Here is a 21,419-nt window from a genome sequence, read left to right as displayed (position 1 = left end):
GACATGGTTTCAGGGCGAACAAAAGGTGGAACATAAATATTTAATGGTTCACAACCTTGCGGAAACTCAGGCAAAATGGGCAATGTGAACAATAATGGATAACAAAGGTATTACAGAGAAAGCATTTGGCCTCAGATCATGAAGTAGAGTCAGTCTGAATGTAAATTCTGGCTACTATTTGCCAACGACATTTGCAGCAGAATAGTTTTAGACCACCGGTCTCATCACTGCATTGCACAGGAATTCACTGGAATTTCTTTAACAAAGGTATTGTGATAATTTTGGGAAACTTCAATATTCGTATCATCTGGGACAATCACACTGACAAGAGTGATATTGGAAAGGGAGGACAAAGATTTTTTTCAGTGTATCTTTGAATAACACATTGTGCAACTGGCTAGGGATGTAACTATGTCAGATCGACCGTTGTGTCATGAAACTTAGTGAATGAGTAACGTCACCTGGCGAGATCCTCTGGGAAATTGCGATAAAGTGCAGTTTAAAGGAATTTAAAGTATTAAAGTGAATCACAGAAAGGATAAGCTACAACTAGAAACAAGAATAGCCAATCACATAAGTTTGACAGGAGAACTGACCAAGTTAAACAGGCTGAACAGACTGAAATATGTGTCCGTAAATGAACAGTGAAAAACATTTGAAGGAACAGTGTAAAACACTCAACAAAAGGACATTCCATTGAAACAGACAAAACCTCAGCAAGAAATTCCCACCAGTCCCACACTCAGGACAAAATGGATCATATTAGATTATGAGACGGAGAAGGTCACCAAAAAGTATTTAAAATCCGAAAGTGGGAGAGTGTTTTAGGAGTAAGTTTCAAAGGGATTGCAAAGGGTTTGCTAGCAGGGGGAAGGGTAATCATTATCAGGGTTTAATAACACGGCAGGAACAGGTAGAGGTGAAGGTGCTGGAGGTGGTGAGAGTGTTACAGAAATTGGTCAGGGCTTGAACGGTGTTACAAAGTCAGTACGGATTGCTGCAGTTGGAGGGGTTTGCAGCAGTGGAGAGGGACCGATGAGTGAGAGGATCAACCAGTTGCTTATCAAAAAACACTTCAGTGACCACAGGATTAGTCAGACCAATCACTCTGGGGTTTTCACGCACTATTGACCATCCTCAGGCCACAGGATTATTCACGAACAGCATTGACCATCCTCAGCCAAAATAATATTCACACACAGTACGGACTAACCTCAGTTCCCTGGATTATTCACATACTGTATTGAACATCCTCAAAAGAGAATTATTCAAACACAGTATTGACCACCCTCAGGCCACAGGATTATTCAGAGTATTGACAATCCTCTGGCCGCAGGATTATTCACAAACTGTATTGAATATTCTCAGGCCACAGGAATATTCACACACAGTATTGACCATTCTCAGGCCACAGGATTATTCACACACAGTATTGACTATCCTCAGGCCACAGGTTTATTCACACACAGTATAGAATATTCTCAGGCCATAGGATTATTCGCACACAGTATTGACCATTCTCAGGCCACAGGATTATCACACACAGTAATGACTATCCTCAGGCCACAGGTTTATTCACACACAGTATAGAATATTCTCAGGCCACAGGATTATTCACACACAGTACTGACCATCCTCAAGCCACAGGATTATTCACAAACAATATTGATCATTCTCAGGACACCTGATTATTAACAAACCATTTTGATCATTCTCAGCCCATATCGAAATGGGCAGCAGGGATAGGCCAGGAAATTACAGAGCAGATAGTCTGACAGCAGTGGGAACAATTCTGAGTAACAAGATGAATCAACATTCAAAAGGACAGGAATACATTAGGGATTGTCTGAATACATTTGGTAGAGGACTATCCTCTGATATTGATGAGGGCCGTGTAGATGATGTGGCTTACATGGAGTTTATTAAGGTCTTTGACAAGTTTGCACATGGAAGGCTGATCGAAAAGGGAAGAGCCCATGGGATCCAAGTCAAGTTGGTAAGTTGGATCCACAATTGGTGGAGGGTGTTTTTCACGATTGGAAGCCTTTGCCCAGCGGGTGTACCACAGCGACCTGTACAGGAACCATTGCTGGTTATTATGTACATTATGTGAAAATAGAAGGTAGCATTAGTAGGTTTGCAGTTTACATGAAAACTGAGGGTGTTGTCCATAGTGAGGAGGATGGTCTCAGGCTGCAATCTGATATCGATCAGAAGATAAACTGAGCAAAGTAATGATTAGATTACATTACAGTGTGGAAACAGGCCCTTCGGCCCAACAAGTCCACACCGACCCGCCGAAGCGTAATCCACCCATACATTTACCCCTTACCTAACACTACGGGCAATTTAGCATGGCCAATTCACCTGACCTGCACATCTTTGGACTGTGGGAGGAAACCGGAGCACCCGGAGGAAACCCACGCAGTCACATGGAGAACGTGCAAACTCCACACAGTCATTCGCCTGAGGCGGGAATTGAACCCTGGTCTCTGGCGTTGTGAGGCAGCAGTGCTAACCACTGTGCCACCGTGCCGCCCACTTCTGATCACTGTGGGAAGTCTAATAAGCGAACGATATCCATCATGAATTGTAGGTCCTCCTGAAGTACTGAGGAACACGGGGACCTTGGTGGGCAAGTCCCTGGATGTCTGAAGGTGTCCGCACAGGTAGATAGGGTGGGGTAGGCGCGTGGAGCGGGATGGGGGACCCATATCCTGGTGGGGAGAGCTGCTGCAGCTGTTCGAGAGGATTTAAACTCATCTGGCAGGTTGTGGGACCCCAAACAGTCGTAAGGCCAGATAGAAATTTGAGGCTGGTACAGATGTTCAAGAGAGCAATATAAATTGACAAGGCAGGCAAGAACATAGCAGACAATGAGGGAAAATTGGTGAAGTAAACTGCATTTATTTCAATGAAAGGGCCGGACAGATAACGCAGATTAACCCAGAGCATGGCTGGGAACATGGGACTGGGATATCATTAGGTATTATAGAGACACAGCTGAGGGAGGGACAGGACCGGCAGCTCAATGTTCCAGGGGAAGATGCTGCAGGAAGGATAGAACAGGAGGAAAAACAGGAGGAGAGCTGGTGGTTTTGATTGAGGGAAACATCCCAGCAGTACCGAGAGAGAGTATTCATGCAGGATCGCCCAGTTAAGCGATATTAGTGGAACCGAAATATAAAAATTGGTCATCAGTTTGCTACAATTGTACTGCAGCGATAGGCAATGGGAGATGAAGGAGCAAATATGTCAGGAGATCTCAGATATCTGTTAGAATAATATGGTTGTAACTGTAGGGGTTCTTAACCTTTCCAATCCTGGACAGGGATTGCTACTGTGTTAAGCATTTGGATGGAAGGAATTTGTTGAGTGTGTTCCAGAAACTTCCAGTCATTATGTAAATGGCCCAAGTGGAGACTGGGGCTAGACCTGACCTCCCTTTGGGAAACAAGGTCGGAAACGGGACTGAGGTGTTAGTGCGGGAGCACTTTGGAAAGTCACAATTGTATTAGTTTGAAAATAGTGATGGAAAATGACAGGTATGGTCCACAAGTTCAAGTTATACAATGGAGCAAAATAGAATTAGTCAGGAATTTTTAACGTTGATATGGGGAGGCTATTTGCAGGTAAAGGGAAGTCTAGCAAGTAGGAATATTTTAAACCCGAGATAAAAGGAGCGTTCAGCACCAGCATGTTCCTGTTAGTGTGCAGCTCAATGCTGACTGAATTAGGAAATACTGGCTGACTTTCGAGGCTCTGGTCAAGAAAAAAAAAGGTGCACATGTCAAATATAACTGACTGATTCAAGTTAATCCCTTCAGGAGGATCGGGGATGGAGAAATGCACTTAGGATGGAAATCAGGATTGCAAAAAAGGGACATGAGATAGTTTTGGCAGATAAGTTAAGGAGAATCCAAAGAGATTCAGCAAGTGTATTCAGAGCAAGGGACAAACCCGATATCCTTAATGATTAATGAAGCCAACGGTGTGTGAGACTACTAGATTCGAAACTAAAATTTCACTTTGGAACGTACTGTGGATAAAAACTGGGGCGCTTAGGGAACTAAACAGTGTTTGGCCTGACTACTCTTGGATTACTGTGTGCAATTCTGGTCTCAATGCCAAAGAAAGGATGTTGTGGAACATGAAAGGGTTCAGAAGAAAGGACCAAGGATGTTCCCAGGGTTGGAGGGTTTGTGCTATAGGGAAAATCTGAATAGGCTGGGGCTGTTTTCACTTGAACATGGGAGGCTGAGGAGTTACCTGATAAAGGTGTTTAAAAATCATGATGGTCATTGATAGGGTCAATAGAGAAATTCTTTTCCCCCGGGTGGGAGATTCCAAACATACAGGGCATAGCTTAAAAGTGCGAGGGAAATTTTCAAAGGGACCTAAAGGTCAATTGGTTCCTGCCGAGTGTATGGAATAAACTGCTCGAGGAAATAGTGGAGGCTGATAGAAATACATTTAAAAGGCATACGGATGGGTATATGAATAGGAAGTGTTTATTTGAAACCTCCAGTCCAGACGACCATCCATATCGCTGTAACTTGCTTCAGTCTCTACAACATGCCTTGTCTTGGTAGTCTCCTCCTCCAGCAAATTGAGACATAGGGTCTGTTTCTGTGCTGCATGACTCTTCAGCCGAGGTTTCCGAAATGGAATGAGTCGCATTTGCCTGTGTTTTGCCCATATCCCTTCAAATCTTCTCCTCTCCATGTACCTGCCCGAGTGTCTTTTCCATGTTGTAATTGTTCTTGTTTTTACCATTTCCTCTGGCAGACCGTTCAGTGTATGCACCATCCTCTGTGGAAAATGTTGCCGCTCAGCTCCCTCTTTAAATCCTTGATCTGTCACCTCATGTTTATTCCTCTAGCTTTGGGCTCACCTACCCTTGCCTGTTCACCTTACTTAGGCCCTACATGGTTTCATAAACGTTTATAACGTCACCCCATGACCTCCCCTGCCCAGGAGAAATATTGATGACAATGTTACTATTATCTCCATTTCAAGAAACAATGTAACTGCACCCCTTGCTCTCTCTCTGTTCGACAACACTATCCATGGCCCGACAATTAACTGTGTTAGTCCTTCCTCGTTTGTCTAAACAAAATCCAACACCTGAATTAAACTCCATCTTTCATTCAAAGGCCCACTGGCCCAGTTGATTAACATCCCCTTCGATAACTATATTCCCTGCCAACTCTTCCACTAATCTTGGTATCCACAAACATACTAACAAGGACTCCTATATTTTCACTCAAAATGTTTATGTAAATGATGCACAACAATCCTTACAGCACACTGCTTGTGAGAGGCCTCCAGTCTGAACAACACAATTTTTATTTTTTCATTGAAACCTGAATGTTGACAGATGACCTTCTAGAAGTTTATAAAACCTGTGCTGTTGCGTCTCTCTGGAGTGGAGAGTCCTGTTGCCTCAGGATCTGGAGTAGCTTCAAGAGTGAGAGACGCTGACAGAGGCAGCAATTAGACCCACACAGTGAGGGATCCCACATGGAGAGATACTAAGTATATCACCAGTGTTCAGGATCAAACAATTGTGCAGGAAGAAAGAGTTTTGATTCATGTTGCACTGGGATATGCAACCTGTGAGCAGGCGAATTGATGGCCTAGTGGCATTATTGTGAGGCAATTTATCCAGAAACTCAGCAAGTGTTCTCTTGACACAGGTTTAAATCCCTCCATTGCAAATGATTGAATGTGAATTAAATGCTTCAAAAAAGATGTCAGTAAAAACGTGTAAGTGTATATTAAACAATTGCTGATGTTAAGAAAAATCCATCGGGTGCATTCCTGTCTTTAGTGAAGTAATCTAAGATGGGACTGGGACATCACAGGTATTACAGAACAACAGCTGAGGGAGGGACAGGACAGGCAGCTCAATGTCCCAGGGGACAGATGCTGCAGGAAGGACAGAAGGGGAGCTGAGAGAGGAGGAGAGCTGCTGGTACTGATTGGGTGAAACATCACAGCAGGACTGAGAGAGGATATTCCTGTGGGACCGCCCAGTGACGCTGTGTTCGTGGAATGAATCAATAACAATGGGTCTTCCCTTTCCTCTGATTGTTCTACAGACTCCGATAGCCCCGCCCTCCTGCACCTTGACCTTTTCAAGATGGCGGCCCTGAGCGCTCCCTCTTCCCTCAAACAAATGGCGGCCGTGACCCTGGGCCGCTTCCCTGATCAGAGACCGCCACCTCCTCACCCGGGCTGGAGGTCTTTTACGCATTTTTTTAAACGTCTATCCAGGACTTACGAAGTCTCTCCGTTCATTTCACCCAGCAAGGCTCCCACACACCGGCTCTGAGCGCCGCTCTCTGAAGCCGATCGCAGTCGATGCCGGAAAAGGCTGCTCCACGCCTCTCTCTCCCCCCGACTGTCCTGACCAATGTGACACTGCGCATGCTCTGCATAGAAACCAAACTGCGCGTGCGTCTGAGGTTATCGGTGAGTTTATAGAGAATATTCATATCTACACAGAATCATGGGTGAAATATTAGACATTAACAATTGTTCTGTCGAATTACAATCATAGCGCTGTGTAGCATGCAAACAAGCTGTTCGGTCCAACTCAACTATACCGGCCAGGTACGTAAATTGCCAATCATTCTGGGAGTTCGAACAGTTTATTACTCGAGTTGTGGAAATCGCTTGGAAATATGTACGTTATCAGATTTACATCTCAACTATTTCTTAAAATCTCACATTGATTTATGAGAGAGGTTTAATGCTCCACTCTGTTATGAGAATGATCAATCCTGCAAAGCAGTTTGCTTTCTGACCAATCCTGAAGCGTTGACTCCCGAGAATGCTTTGGCCCCATTCCTCCCTCCCTCACTCTGGTTGGAGGACCGGCTGCTACTTGGACCTCCTGCTCCACCCCTTCCTCCTGCAGAGTTGATTCAGCCGCGAGACAGTAGGGAAGCACCAGAAACATTAAGGGACAAGGGAAGTTAGAGTCGATGCCTTGTGATGCGGTGAAAATATCCCGAATCTTGGACCGAGAGGCCTGGGTTCAATTCACAGCTTGTGCAATAACAACTTTGAACAGGTTCATTAGGAAAAACAAAGGAAGGGGAACTGAGTTAAAACAATAGAAAATGTATGCAATGTGGTGGGGCTCTCAATGCTGAGATGATTTTAGTCTTTACCAAGTGTTTCAGGGCCCCAGTGGGTCCCAGTACAGACTGTTCCACTCTAATAGTGCACAGCCAGACACCACGATCGTGGGGCAAAGTGTTGTGGTGGGATATAGAGGCGCTTTTCTGGAACTCCCTCGATTTTGGAGGTGAAAATAGGTAAGAAGGAATAGGGTTTTTTTGGAGTTATCTGTTCCCCTCCTATTACAGCATCTCATTATTGCCCTGACTATACCTTTTCCTGCTCCTCGAACGCTGCCTGACCTGCTGTGCTTTTCCAGCATCACTCTGATCTAAACTTTGTTTTCCAGCATCTGCAGTCCTCACTTTTGCCGAGTCTACCTCGTACATGTTTGGTAATGATCAGTGACATTTCGTAACCCCACAATACAAGATCAATTACTCTGTTTAAGACAGCAGAAATCCATTGTAGCACTATAGTCATGGAGCAATACAGCGCAGAACAGGCCATTCGGCCCTTGATGTTGCGCCGACTTGTGAACTATTCTCAGCTCATCCCCCTACACTATCCCCAATCACCCATTGCTTATCTAAGGAATGTTTAAATCTCCCTAATGTGGCTGAATTGACTACATTAGCAGGTAGTACATTCCTTACCACTCTCTGAGTAAACAACCTGCCTCTGACGCCTCTCTTAAATCTACCACTCCTCAATTTGTAGTTATGCCCCGCTGTACACACTGACGGTCATCATCCTAGGAAAAAGACTTTCACTGTCTACCCTATCTAATCCTCTGATCATCTTGTATATCTCTATCAAATCCCCTCGAGCCTTCTTCCTGCCAATGAGAAGAGGCTCAAGTCTCTCAGCCTTTCCTCATAAGACCTTCCCTCTAGACCAGGCAACATCCTGGTAAATCCCCTCTGCACCTTTTCCAATGCTTCCACATCCTTCCCAAAATATGGGCATCAGAACTGCACACAATATTCCAAGTGTGGCCGCATGAGCATTTTGTATAGTTGCAGCATGATATTGTGGCTCTGGAACGCAATCCCTCTACGAATGAAACCTAACACACCGTATGTCTTCTTCATAGCACTAACAACTTGGGTGGCAACTTTCAGGGATCTATGTACATGGACTCTGCACACCCACACTACCAAGAATCTTTCCATTGACCAGAATTCTGCCTTCTTGTTATTCTTCCCAAAGTGCATCACCTCACATTTAGCTGCATTGAACTCCATTTGCCACCTCTCCGCCCAATTCTGCAGATTATCCAAGTTCCCCTGCAACATTCTTCCACACTGTACACCACTCCACTGACTTTAGTGTCATCTGCAAATTTACTAATCCATCCACCTATGCCTGCGACAAAGTCATTTATGAAAATGCCAAACAGCAGTGGTCCCAAAACAGACCCTTGTGGCACACCACTAGTAACCAGACTCCAAGCTGAATATTTTCCATTAACCACCACTCGCTGTCTTCTCTCAGAAAACCGGTTTCTAATCTAAACTGCTAAATCACCCACATTTCCATGCCTCTGCATTTTCTCCAACAGCCTACTATGTGGAACCTTATCAAAGGCTTTACTGAAGTCCATGTATACCACGTCAAATGCCCTATCCTCATTTACATGCTTGGGTCACCTTCGCAAAAAACTCAATGAGGTTTGTGAGACATGACCTGCCCTTGACGAAACCATGTTGACAATCTCAAATTAAATTGTTGTTTGCTAGATGATTATAAATCTGATCATTTACAATCCTTTCCAAACCCTTTCCTACAACAGAAGTAATACTCACTGGTCTATAATTACCTGGGTCATCTCTACTGCCGTTCTTGAACAAGGACACAACATTTGCAATCCTCCAGTCCTCTGGTACCAAACCTGTAGACAATGACAACTCAAATATCAAAGCCAAAGGCTCTGCTATCTCCTCCCTAACTTCCCAGAGAATCCTCGGATAAATCCCATCCGGCCCAGAGGACTTGTGAACTTTCAATATTTCGAGAACCCCTGTTCGTAACTAACCGCGATCCTTTCTAGTCAAATATCTTGTATCTCATTCTTCTCGTCTACAATATTCTCCTTTTCCTGAGTGAAAACCGATGAGAACTGTTCATTTAGCACCTCTCCGATCTCCACAGGGTCTGCACTCAACTTCCCACTTCTGTCTTTGATTGGGCCTATTTCTACCCTAATCATCCTTTTATTCCTCCCACAGCTATAGAAAGCTTTAGGGTTCTTCTTTATTCTATTTGCTAAAGACTGCTCATATCCTCTCTTTGCTCTTCTTAACTATCTCTTTAAATCCTTCCTAGCTGATCTGTAACTCTCCATCATCTCATCTGAACCATCTTGCCTCATCAACACATAAGCCTCCTTCCCCTTCGTAACAAGAGATGCAATTTCCGCAGTAAACCACGGTTCCCTTACCTTATCATTTCATTCCGGTCTGACAGGGACATACCTATCAAGGACACGCAATATCTGTTCCTTAAACCAGCTCCACATTTCCATTGTCTGCATACCCTGCATTTTGCTACCCCATTCTATGCATCCTAATTCCTGCCTAATCGCATTATAATTGTCCTTGCCCCATCGATAATTCTTGACCTGTGGCATGTACTTATCCATTTCCATCGCTAAACTAAACGTAACTGAATTATGGCCACTCTCTCCAAAGAGCTCACCTACAACTAAATCAAACACCTGGCCTGGTTCATTACCAAGCACCAGATCCAATCTGGCATCCCCTCATGGAAGCTCTTCGACATAGTGTGTCAGGAAACTCTCCTGTACACATCGGATAAAATCTGATCCATCCGACGTACTAGAGTTATAGCATTTCCAGTCAATGTTGGGGAAGATAAAGTTCCCCATAATGACCACCCTGTTCCTTTCACTCCTACCCAGAATAATTTTGCTAATCCTCTCTTCCACCTCCCTGGAACTCTGCAGAGGCCCATAAAAAAACTCCAAGCACTGTGACCTCTCCTCTCCTGTTTCTAACCACAGCACAAACTACCTCAGTAGACGAGTCCTCATCAAAAGTGCTCTCAGCCACCATTATACTATCCTTGACTTACATGACATGCATGGACCCATTGCAGTGCTTCAAACGCCATGAGGCAGCCATACTCTCTATGACAGACAGATCCAGTCTGGCACCTCCTCTGTCCTTCAGACCTTATGCACTGCCTGCGCTCCTCCATTTTCCATTTGCACGTTCTCTTTCCAACCTACCCCACCTGCATCACTCCACAAGTGGAGCTGTCAAGGGCAGAAGTCTGTGGAATAGCCTCCCTAACCTTCTCTACCATCCTTGAAGATGTATTTTAAAATCATTCTCTTTAATCAATATTTTGATTGTCCATAAAGCACCTCAGGAGATTTTCCATTGTGCAAGATTCAATACAATGCAAGTAATTGTTGTTATTACCATACATTAGGAGAAACAGGAATGAGAGTCACTGATAGGCATAGTGTGTAGGTCAAATAATAACATCACATTGGGATGGGCAATAGACAAATAAATAACTAATGCCTGTAGAAATTGTATGGCTATTACCATGGGTGATTTTAATCTACATTTAGTTTGGTCGAGCCAGCTCAGTCAGGGTAGCCTTGAGGAGTTCATTAAGTGTATCCATGATAGTTTCCTTGAACAGTATGAAATGGAACCAACAAGGAGCAAACTATCCAAGATCTGGCCCCTGTTCAATGAGGCAGAAATAATTAATGACCTCAGAGTTAGGGATCCTCTTGAAAGAAGTGATCACTGTATTGTTGAATTTAGAATACATATGGAGAGTGTGAAGATAAAATCTAATACCTGGGTCCTGTGCTTGAACACCGGAAACTACAACAGAATGTGGGAGAACTTGGGTAAAGTAGACAGGAAACAAAGGTTTTATGGTGGGACAGTTGATGGGAAATTTTAAAATACATTTTACAAAGCACTCAGCAAAGGTATATTCCAGGGAAAAGGAATGACTGTAAGAAAAGGCATACTCTGCAATGGATATCTAAGGAAAGTGATCAAATTGAAAGACATACAAAGTGGCCAAAAACAGCATGAAATGAGAACTGGGAAAACTTTAAAGGTCAACAGAAAGCCACAGAAGAGCTATAAAGAAAAGTAAGATAGAACATGAGAAAAATAAACTAGCACAGACTATAAAGACAGATAGCAAATTTTATATAAATATATATATATTTAATGAGAAAAGAGCGGGTAAAGTAAATGTTGGTCCTTTGGAAAATGAGAAGGAACATTTAGTTATGGGATATCACAGTGGACGATACAAAAATCTTGCCAGTAATTAGCAAATAGACAATGCTAGGTGAGGATTTGGAAACTATCATTATTACAGAACAGTTAGTGTTGAACTGTTGGAGGTAATTGAGCTAATGACAGAAAAGTCTCCTGACCCTGATGGAATGCATCCCAGGGTACTAACAGAGATGCCAGGAGAAATAGTAAATGCACTGGTAGTAATTTTCCAAAACTCACTAGACTCTGTGGCCGTCCCAGCAGATTGAAAAGCAGCAAAAGTGACGCCACTGTTTTAAAAAGGATGTGGACAAAAGGTGGGGAATTATATACTAGTTAGCTTTTTCCCCATAGTGGGAAAGATGCTTGGGTCTATTATCAAGGAACGAATAGCAGGGAATCTTGATAGAAATTGTCTCATTGGACAGACACAGCATGGGTTCATGAAGAGCAGGTCATGCTTGACAAATCTTTTGAAATTCTATGAAGACATTTCGGGCAAGGTGGACAACGGGGACCAGTGGATGCGGGGTACCTGGATTTCCAAGAGGCATTCAACAAGGTGCTGTGCAAGAGGCTGTTGCATAATATAATGGTGCATGGCTTTAGGGGTAGAATATTAGCATTGAGAGAAGATTGGTTGACTATCAGGAAACAAAGTGTGGGGATAAATGAGTATTATTCTGGTTAACAATCAGTGACTCAGGGATCAATGTTGAGACTGCGATTATTTAGAATTGATACAGATGATTTGGAGTTGGGGACCACATGTAGGGTGTCAAAGTTTGCACATGTCACTAAGATGAGTAGCAGAACAAAGTGTGCCGAGGAACATAGATACATTGATTGAGTGAGTGGGCAATGGTCTGGCAAATGGAATAGAATGTTCAAAAATTCAAAAATGTAAAGTCATACTGTTTGGTTGGAGTAACATTTAAAAAAAATACTTGAATTTTAAAAAGTTGCATCATTTGCTATGCAGAGGCACTTGAGTATCCTTGTGCATGAAATTTGGTTACCAAGGACAACAATCAATTCAGAAGGCAAATGGAGTTTTGTCCTTCATTGCTGAAGGGATCATGTTTAAAAGCAGAGGTTATGTTCCAGCTATATTGGGTGCTGGTGAGGCCACACCTGGAGTACTGCATGTAGTTGTTATCTCCTTACTTGAGAAAGGATGTACTTCCATGAGAAGGGATGCAGGGGAGGTTAACTCGGTTGATTCAGGAGTTGAGGGGGTTGGCTTAACAGAGACTGAGTAGATTGGGATTATATTCATTGGAATTCAGAAGAATGGAAACATATAAAATAATGAGTAGAATGGATAAAATAGAAGTAGAGAGGATGGTTCCATTGGTAGGTGAAGCTAGGACAAGAGGCCATCACCTCAAGATTAGAGGCAGCAAATTTACGACTGAATTGAGAAGGAACCTCTTAACCTCGATGGAATTTGTTGCCCAGGGAAGTAGTTGATGCTAGTTCAATAAACGTTTTTAAAGCTAAGGTAGCTTTATTAAAAAAGAAATCAGGTGGTTGTGTGATTTTTAACGTTGTCCCTCAGTCTTGTAACTTATTAACAGCAACAAACGCCACGGAGCAGTGCGCACCCTCCAGCTAACATTGGGCCCCAGTGATTGATGTCAGCCATGGACCAATGGAAAGGCAGGGGCAGAGCTGAAGCACCTGGCTTGACAGTTGATCCTAGAACCAATCAGTGAATGAGGGGCGGGACTAGAACATACCACGTGATCATCCTCGCGGACGGAGAGCTGTCGGTCGGGAAAGAAATAAACAGCAGGAAGCAGGAGGGAAATGGTGTTGGTATGGGCTGAGAGGTTTTACATACATTTGGTGCACATCAGAAAATACAAATTTGAAACTTACAGTCCCGTGTTTGCAGTAAACGGGAAAATGCCTCATCTCGCGATCGGTCTGAGTAAGCGCCGCCATCTTTATTCGGGGCAACGATTCACTGGACACGTGCGCGGCCGCCAGCTTTGTAGGGGGCAAAGTTCAGAAGGGAATATGTGCAGCTCTCCCTGGTATAGAGTCATGGGGCAGGGTTTACACCGAGTACATTCAAACCCAGAGAAATTGATTTTTTTGGGATAGTGGCGATACAGTTAGTAAGTTTGCAGGTGACACCAAAATTGAAAGTATTGTGAACAGCGAAACAGGTTACCTCAGAGTATAATGTGATATTGATCAGGTTGGCCACTGGACTGAGGAGTGGCAGATAGGGTTTAATTTAGATAAATGCGAGGTGCTGCATTTTAGAAAAGCAAACCAGAGCAGCACTCATACACTGAATAGTAAGGTCTTGGAGAGTCTTGCTGAACAAAAAGACCTAAGAGTGCAGGTTCAGAGTTCATCGAAAGTAGAGTCACAGGTAGATAGGATAGTGAAGAAGATATTTGGCCTGCTTCCCTTTATTGGTGCGAGCATTGAGTAAAGGAGCTGGACAGGACATTGGTTAGGCCACTTTTGGAATATTGTGTGCAATTCTGGTCTCCCTCTTATCAGAACAAGGCACTGAAACATGAAAGGCTTCAGAATAGATTTTCAAGAATGTTGCCAGGGTTGGAGGATTTGAGCAGTAGGGAGAGGCATAAAAGTCTGGGGCCATTTTCCCTGCAGTGTCATAGGCTGAGGTGTGATGTTATAGAGATTTATAAAATCTTGAGGGGCATGGATAGCATAAATGAGACAAGGTGTTTCCCTGGGTTGGTGGAGTACAGAACTTGAGGATATAGTTTTAGGGTGAGAGGAGAAAAATCAAAAGGGACCTAAATGGCAGCAGGTGGTGGAGGCTGGTAAAATTGCAACATTTAAAAGGCATCTGAACAGGAAGGGTTCAGACCGATGTCGGCCAAGTGCTGGCAAATGAGAATAGATTAGGTTAGGATATCTGGTTGTCATAGACAGTTTGGACAGAAGAAGTCTGTTTCTGTGCTAGACATCTCTGACTGTGGGATCATAAAAATAAACACTGCTCTGGTTCACCACTGGGCTCCCTGGTGCCCACCTGTTCATTATCTAGCTTCCTCAGTCTCTCATAGGTGTATCTTTGCTCTGTGTAGTATTTTACTATTACTTTCACAGACCTTTTGTTAATAGATTGTCCACTGCTGCCCAGCTCCTGACCACATGCTGCTCGATTATCAGATTATTTCTTCCACAATATCTTTGACAGTCAAGAATTCTTTTTTCCAATAAGCGAGTGGATTTTCCTATCATTTCTGACAGTCAAGTTCTGCACCATTTTTATTCCTTGTAATTCATATTGCACTCCATGAAACATCAACTGTATTTCTCCTTCCACAGACACCAGTGATCATTGCCAAAGCTCTCTTGCCTGTGGAGAGGGTGATGTTTGACTTCCTTTTCCGGCTGCAGTTTGTGTGGTGAATGTGCTCCCACAACGTGGTTGGGTAAGAGACATTCCAGATTATTCACTCTCTGATAGTGAAGAGTGGAAGATATCTGTACAAATCGACATGTTTTTAATTTCACAATAATAGTATTGAAAACCTTCGACATATGACCACAGATGGAGAATGTTATGTCCGGTGACCATAACCATTGCCAAATAAGCAGTTTTTCAGGAATGCCTTAAAGGAGGAAAGGGTTAGGGTGAGAATGCCAGATCATGGTGCCTTGGAAGCTATAGAAACAGTCACACTGGTGAATTCATAAATAAACACATTGTTGGGAGTCTGAACTAAATAGAGTTATTGAGATATGAAAAGGTGTGGTGCAGGGAGATAGGAATGATTACGGCCAGAAATTAAATCAAGGGTGTGAAAGTAAATTGTTGTTGCTTATAAATGGGAGCCTTTTGATGGATCAGCAAGTTTTGGTACAAGTGAGCACTTGGCCAGTAGAGTTTTCAATATTCTGGAGATTATAGGAAGGGTGATTGTGGGATGCTGGCCAGGAGTGGGTTCAGATAATGAAATCTAGAGTTAACAAAATGAATGAATGAGAGTTTCAGTAAATGAGCTGAGACTGTGGTGAGGTCAGGTAATATCACTGAAGTCGAAATAGTGGTCTTGGAGTGGGACTGGGCTGTCACCATCACCTCTGGGATTCAGCTGTTTGACAGTTTGTGAATCAAGTCTATAACACTTTCAGGAACTGAGTGGCCCTGGCAGAAGCCGAACTAAGCATCGCTGAGCAGGCTATTGCTCAGCAGGTGTTGCTTGACAGCACTGTTGATGACACCTTCCATCACTTCACTCTGATCTAGTGTGGACTGATAGACGAAATTGGCTGGGTTGGATTTTTCCTGTGTTTTTGTGTTGAACATCCCTGGGCAATGTTCCACAATGATGGTAGCTCCCAGTGCTGGAGCAATACTTTTCTTGATGAGCAGCAAGTTCTGAAGCACAGCCATCTGTATTATTTCCAGAGTGTTGGCCGAGCCCATAACCTTTACACTACTTGTCCATTTCATGATATTACTTGAAATGAGTTTTCAACCAATTCGTTTCACATCTGTGATGTCAGGGACCAATGGAGAAGGCTCATCCACTTGGCACTGCTGGCTGAAGATTGCTGCAAATGCTGTCTTTTTATCTTTTGCATGAATGTGTAAGTGTGGGGGTATCTGTGAGGCTTCCTCCAGTGAGTTGTTTAATTGTCCATCATCACTCATGACTAGGTGTGGCAGAACTGCAGAGCTCACATTTGATTAATTGGTTGTGGGATCACTCTGGTGCGGCCGCATCTGGAATATTGTGTGCAGTTTTGGTCGCCATACTATAGGAAGGATGTGGAGGCACTGGAACGGGTGCAGAGGAGGTTTACCAGGATGTTGCCTGGTATGGAAGGAAGATCGTATGAGGATAGACTGAGACACTTGGGGCTGTTTTCATTAGAGAAAAGAAGGTTTAGGGGTGACTTGATTGAGGTGTACAAGATGATTAGGGGGTTAGATAGGGTTGACAGTGTGAACCTTTTCCCGCGTATGGAGTCGGGTATTACAAGGGGGCATAGCTTTAAATTAAGGGGGGGTAGATATAGGACTGAAGTTAGGGGTAGGTTCTTCACTCAGCGAGTCGTAAGTTCATGGAATGCCCTGCCAGCAGCAGTGGTGGACTCTCCCTCTTTATGGGCATTTAAGCGGGCATTGGATAGGTATATGGAGGATAGTGGGTTAGTATAGGTTAGGTGGGCTTGGATCGGCGCAACATCGAGGGCCAAAGGGCCTGTACTGCGCTGTATTCTTCTATGTTCTATGTTCTATGTTCTATGTTCACTTAGTTCTATTTGGTGTTGCTTGTGCTGTTTGGCATGCCGGTTTGGTAGCTGCACCAGGTTGGCACCTCATTTTTAGGTATGCCTGGTACTGCCCCTGGTATGCCCTCCTGCATTCACCATTGAACCAGGGTTCATTCCCCTGGCTTGATGTTAATGGTTCAGTGGCAGATATACCAAGCCATGAGATTTCAAATTGAGCTGGAGTACAGTTCTGCTGCTGTTCTTGGCCCACAGTGAGGTGGAAGTTGCAGGGTCAAGAGGGCTGATTTTGTAGTTGTATTTTCCAATGCATTGGTAGATGTAATGTGGTCCATCCAGTTTCATTCCTTAGTTGATACTTTGCAGTGATTAACAATGAGTACTTTGCAATGAAGGAATTGGTGGGCCACTGTCAGGTTTCTTTCCGTCAAGGACATTGTCAATTGCAGATAAAAATCCCCAATGGTTCCATGGCAACCTGTAGATTCTTCATTCCAGTTATTTTTTTCATGACTTCAGATCCACCATCTACCGAGGTGGGATTTCAATCCTCCCCTTCAACAACAAGAGTGAGGAGTTTCTGGATTGAGACAATCCGATCAGCTGTCTCTGCTGCTTCCCTCCCTCTCCACTAGCTCACCAAGCCAAACTGCCTCACATGGTGCTCCTCATTTTAGTCGTAACCTAAAATCTTTCTCCAGTCTCTTGTCAAGCCTTGTTAGACTTTATTCTTACCCCAGTCTAGCTAAATTATTGACATTCCAAATCACTCCTCCTCCTGCTTGTCATACCCCCCTCGCCAATTCACAGATACTATTCCTTGTTCTGTCTGTCTGCCTTTTCTCGGTATGTTCTTCTCATCCATTCTGCTAAAAAAAACTAATATTTGACCTCATTGTAATTGGAGAATTCTGCTGCATCTCCACTCTCCCTTTCCTTTCTGAATTCCTTGTATTTGGTGTCCCTCCAGGATCTATCCTTGGTCCCTCCTGTTTCTCACCTACGTACTGCCAGGAGGTGACATTGTCCAAAAGCACCGTGTTCGGTTTCACATGTACACTGTCAATGCCCAGCTCTCCCTCCCCATCATCCCTCTCCATTGCTTCACTGTTACTCAGTCATCAAACTGCTTACCACGCCCCGCTACTCGATTAGCTGCAATTTCCTCCAATGAAACATTGCAATGGTTAAACTTCAGTTGCTATTACAAATTACTTTCCCTTACCACTGAGCCCCTCCCTCTCACTAGGAACTGTCTGAGGTAGAACTACACTCTTCACAATATTGCTGTTATATCTGACTCCAAGGTGACCTTCTGATCAGGCATCTACACAATCATAAACACCAGAAATTCTAATCTTTAAAATGTTGCTTGTCTCCACCTCTCCCCAACTCCATTGCTTCTGAAATCCCTTACCCGCCTCAGCGTTGCTTCAACTTGATGAATCTGAAACAGAACCCTTGATTCCGTGACTGACCCAGAAACTGGTTCCATACTCCCCCATGATGGGACACATCCTCTTAGTATTTATCCTGTCAAGCTCCTTAAGAATCCTGTATGTTTCAATGAGATCACCTCTCATTATTCCCAAATCCAGTAAGTAGATTCCCAACTTCTTCAGCCTTTGCTTAAAACATAATCCCTCCAAACCAATGATCATCTCAGTGAATTTTCTCTGAAATGCCTCCAATGAAGTAATATATTTCTTTAAATAAAGGGTCCAAAACCGCTCTCAGTACTCCAGATGTGGTGTCACCAGCATGTTGTACAGTTGCCCTAAGGTAGATACTCTAAACTCTTACACTGCAAACCCCTTGAAATAAGGAACAACATGCCATTCCCTTTCCTGATTCCCTGGTGTAACTGTGTTTCCTGCACAATTATCCCTGGTCTCTTTGTGGTGCAGCTTTCTACAGTTTCCACCATTTAAATTGTACTCTGTTCTTTTATTATCTCCTCCCAAATGAGCAACTTCACATTTTCTCAAGTTATACTTTATTTGCCAACTTGCTGCCCACTTCTCCAATGAATCCCTCTCTGTAAATTGTTTATAATCCTTTTGCAACTTTATTGTTCTGCCTTTTCTAGGAGATTTCCATCCCCCCCCCCCCAATCTTCCTGAGAGCACTGGGCAGTCGGTTGCAGTTATTATCTTTTCAGAGAGACTTTTTGGAAAAACTGGGAGGAGCTTGCTGCCCATTGGTCAGAATGGAGACAACTTGCCCATCAAGCTGCAGGAGCCTTTCACCCCCCATTCTTATTGATGAGGCACAGCAGCAGCACAGAAGGAAAGAAAAGGAAGCAAATCCTGATCTCCACATCTCACTGACTTTTGGAACATTCTGTCCTGTGAATCAAAGATCATTTCTATTCAGTTACATGAAGTCCCAATGTGGAAACTCCTAGAAACCCACATAGATTTCCCCCTGAACTGACTGCTGACCTTCACAAGGGGTAATGTGTACAGTCATCCTGGGCCAGGAGGAGGGGATGGTGAGAATTTCTTAAATTAACTGACAGTGACTGATTTTATAAACGTGTATTACAGGTGGACGTTCAGATGTAATCTCAATAATTGTGACAGAATTACTCAATTCATCAGGACCTGGATATTCGCTTTGTGTGTGAGTATTGTGTTCCAGCTCAATCCCATTTGCTGAATAAAAGTTCTCCTTTGAATCAAACCATCATCTCGATAGATCTCCCCAAAACTTCAATATGTCCTGTAATCCTATTACGATGAGCTGATGAGTGTAAGGTTTATCATCCAAATGTATATGCTTTGTAAACCCCTCTGTCACAGCTCCTCTCAATTTCCTTTGCTTCACGGAGAACAATCTGTTTCCACAAACCCCTGATTTCCCAATGTCTGTTTGCTCTCTATAAGGTAAATATCAGGATCGTGTTGGAACATTCTCCACTTGTCTACATCAGTGCATCCCCCAACAATTTTAAAGAAAGTGAATATCCTCCAGGACAAAGCACTGTGCCTGAGTGGTGTCCCATCCACCATCTTCAGCATTCCCTCTCTCCACCCCCCAGGTACAGTGGCATCACTGTGTAAAAGGTAAAGTCAGCATTGTCTTACCAGACCATAGGGCTGCTCTTTCATTAGGGAGAGATGACTGGTGGTGTATTAACCTGAAGGTGACCACAGCACAGGCAAGGGGAGAGGTTGAGAAGGAGAGTCCATCTATTGAAGATGGATATTCTTAGTATGTACCATCAACACCAATGTCACTGCCACTAAAATCTCTCATTCCTTGAGCCATCCTGGTAAATCTCCTGTGCAACCTCTCCAGGACCCTGCCATCCTTCCCAATGTGTGGGGATCTCTGGTTTGCACAGACCCAGCTGCTCTGTGTTCTTGTGGGCGATGTCATCATCGAGCAACAGTTGCACTAAACTTCACTGTCTGGAAGGGTGGGAGACACAGAAATCCCGAAAACATTTAAGTTGTATTTAGTGTGCACTTGCGAAGCAATGATAGATAACACTTTTCCACAAGTACTGGAAAATAGATGAGGATTGTTCGGTGGTAGTTCTCTTTCTCACAGACCCGATGGACCACCAGAGACCTTTTCTGTTCTGTTGACCGCTGAGATGTTTATTATAGGAATATGACAGGCTCCACTGGACATCAGGTCAGAAAAGGTGATACGAGAACAGATGAAACATGATTGGTCGATGTTTCTGGGAGGAAAGTGAGACAGAGAGGTTTAAGTGGAAATTCATAAGCTCAGCGCAGGAATCGGAAGTGAGAAATAAACATTGCGCATTCTGAAGGCTAGAAATAAAGAAAGGCACATATAGCAGAGCTTTGAGAGACTCGAGGGAGGATAATGAAGCTGGAGGAAATGAAAGTTGGAAAGGATTGTGAGAATGGAGGATGTTACAGAGATAGAGATATGTGTGATAGAGATGTTTGGGTTTTGAAGCTGGAGAGGAATTATTCGAGATAAGGAAGAGTTGTAAGGCTGGATGAGGTGGCATGGACCGGGAGAGTTCCGAGCAAAGAGGAATTCACAGAGATAGTAAGCGTTAGAGTAATTAAGTTATACAGCACCGACACAGGCCCTGTGGTCCAACCAGTCCATGTCGACCATAATTTCAAACTGAACTAATCACATCTGCCTCCACTTGGTCCAAATCCATCCTAGCATTCCCTATTGATGTACGGGTCCAAATGGTTTTTCCTCTTAGAATCCCATTCCCCTAACCTTTTACACTCCATTTCCCCCTGACTAATTCAGTAAACCTTATCATCTCTGAATACTATGGACAATTGATCACGGCCAGTTGACTTACCCTGGACATCTGTGGAGAGTGGGAGGAAACGGGAGCACCTTGTGGAACCCATGCTGTCATGGGCAAGAATATGCAAACTCGACATGGACAGCCACCCAATGCAGGAATTGAACCTGTATTCCTGGCACTGTGAAGCAGCAGTGCTAACCGTTGAGCCACTGTGCCACCCTGAAATTGTAATTGTATTCACAACTAACACGTCCTCTGCAAGTTTATTCCACATGTGAAACCACAGCGAAGAAGGTTACCTCAGATTTCAATGGGATCTGGATCAGATGGGCAAATGTGCTGAGGAGTGGCAGATGGAGTTTAATTTTGATAAATGCGCGGTTCTGCATCTTGGAAAAGCAAAGCTTAGCCGGACTGATACACTTAGTGGTCAGGTCCTGGGGAGTGTTGCTGAACAAAGAGACTTTGCTGTGCAGGTTCATAATTCCTCGAAAGTAGAGGCGCAG

General features: G+C 43.7%; 2 long non-coding RNA genes across 3 annotated transcripts in view; one reads left to right on the top strand and one right to left on the bottom strand.

Annotated features, from left to right (window-relative positions):
- LOC122552415 (uncharacterized) overlaps positions 1-6,442 on the bottom strand; it is a 93,274-nt gene extending 86,832 nt beyond the window's left edge. For both annotated transcript variants that reach the window (XR_015759052.1, XR_015759051.1), the window contains exon 1: positions 6,287-6,442. This is a non-coding gene — a long non-coding RNA (uncharacterized LOC122552415). The remainder of the gene's footprint in view (positions 1-6,286) is intronic.
- An 8,317-nt stretch (positions 6,443-14,759) lies between these two features.
- The window catches only part of LOC148148380 (uncharacterized), a 29,972-nt gene continuing 23,312 nt past the window's right edge, over positions 14,760-21,419 (top strand). The window contains exons 1-2 of the long non-coding RNA XR_015759254.1: positions 14,760-14,845; positions 19,205-19,280. This is a non-coding gene — a long non-coding RNA (uncharacterized LOC148148380). The remainder of the gene's footprint in view (positions 14,846-19,204; positions 19,281-21,419) is intronic.

This window comes from Chiloscyllium plagiosum, unplaced genomic scaffold (assembly GCF_037043375.1).
Source record: "Chiloscyllium plagiosum isolate Xiang-an unplaced genomic scaffold, Cpla_swu_hap1 HiC_scaffold_13, whole genome shotgun sequence".
In the NCBI taxonomy this organism is placed as follows: Eukaryota; Metazoa; Chordata; class Chondrichthyes; order Orectolobiformes; family Hemiscylliidae; genus Chiloscyllium; species Chiloscyllium plagiosum.
The sequence above is the reverse complement of the archived record's forward strand: the minus strand, read 5'-3'. Positions and strand labels throughout refer to the sequence as shown.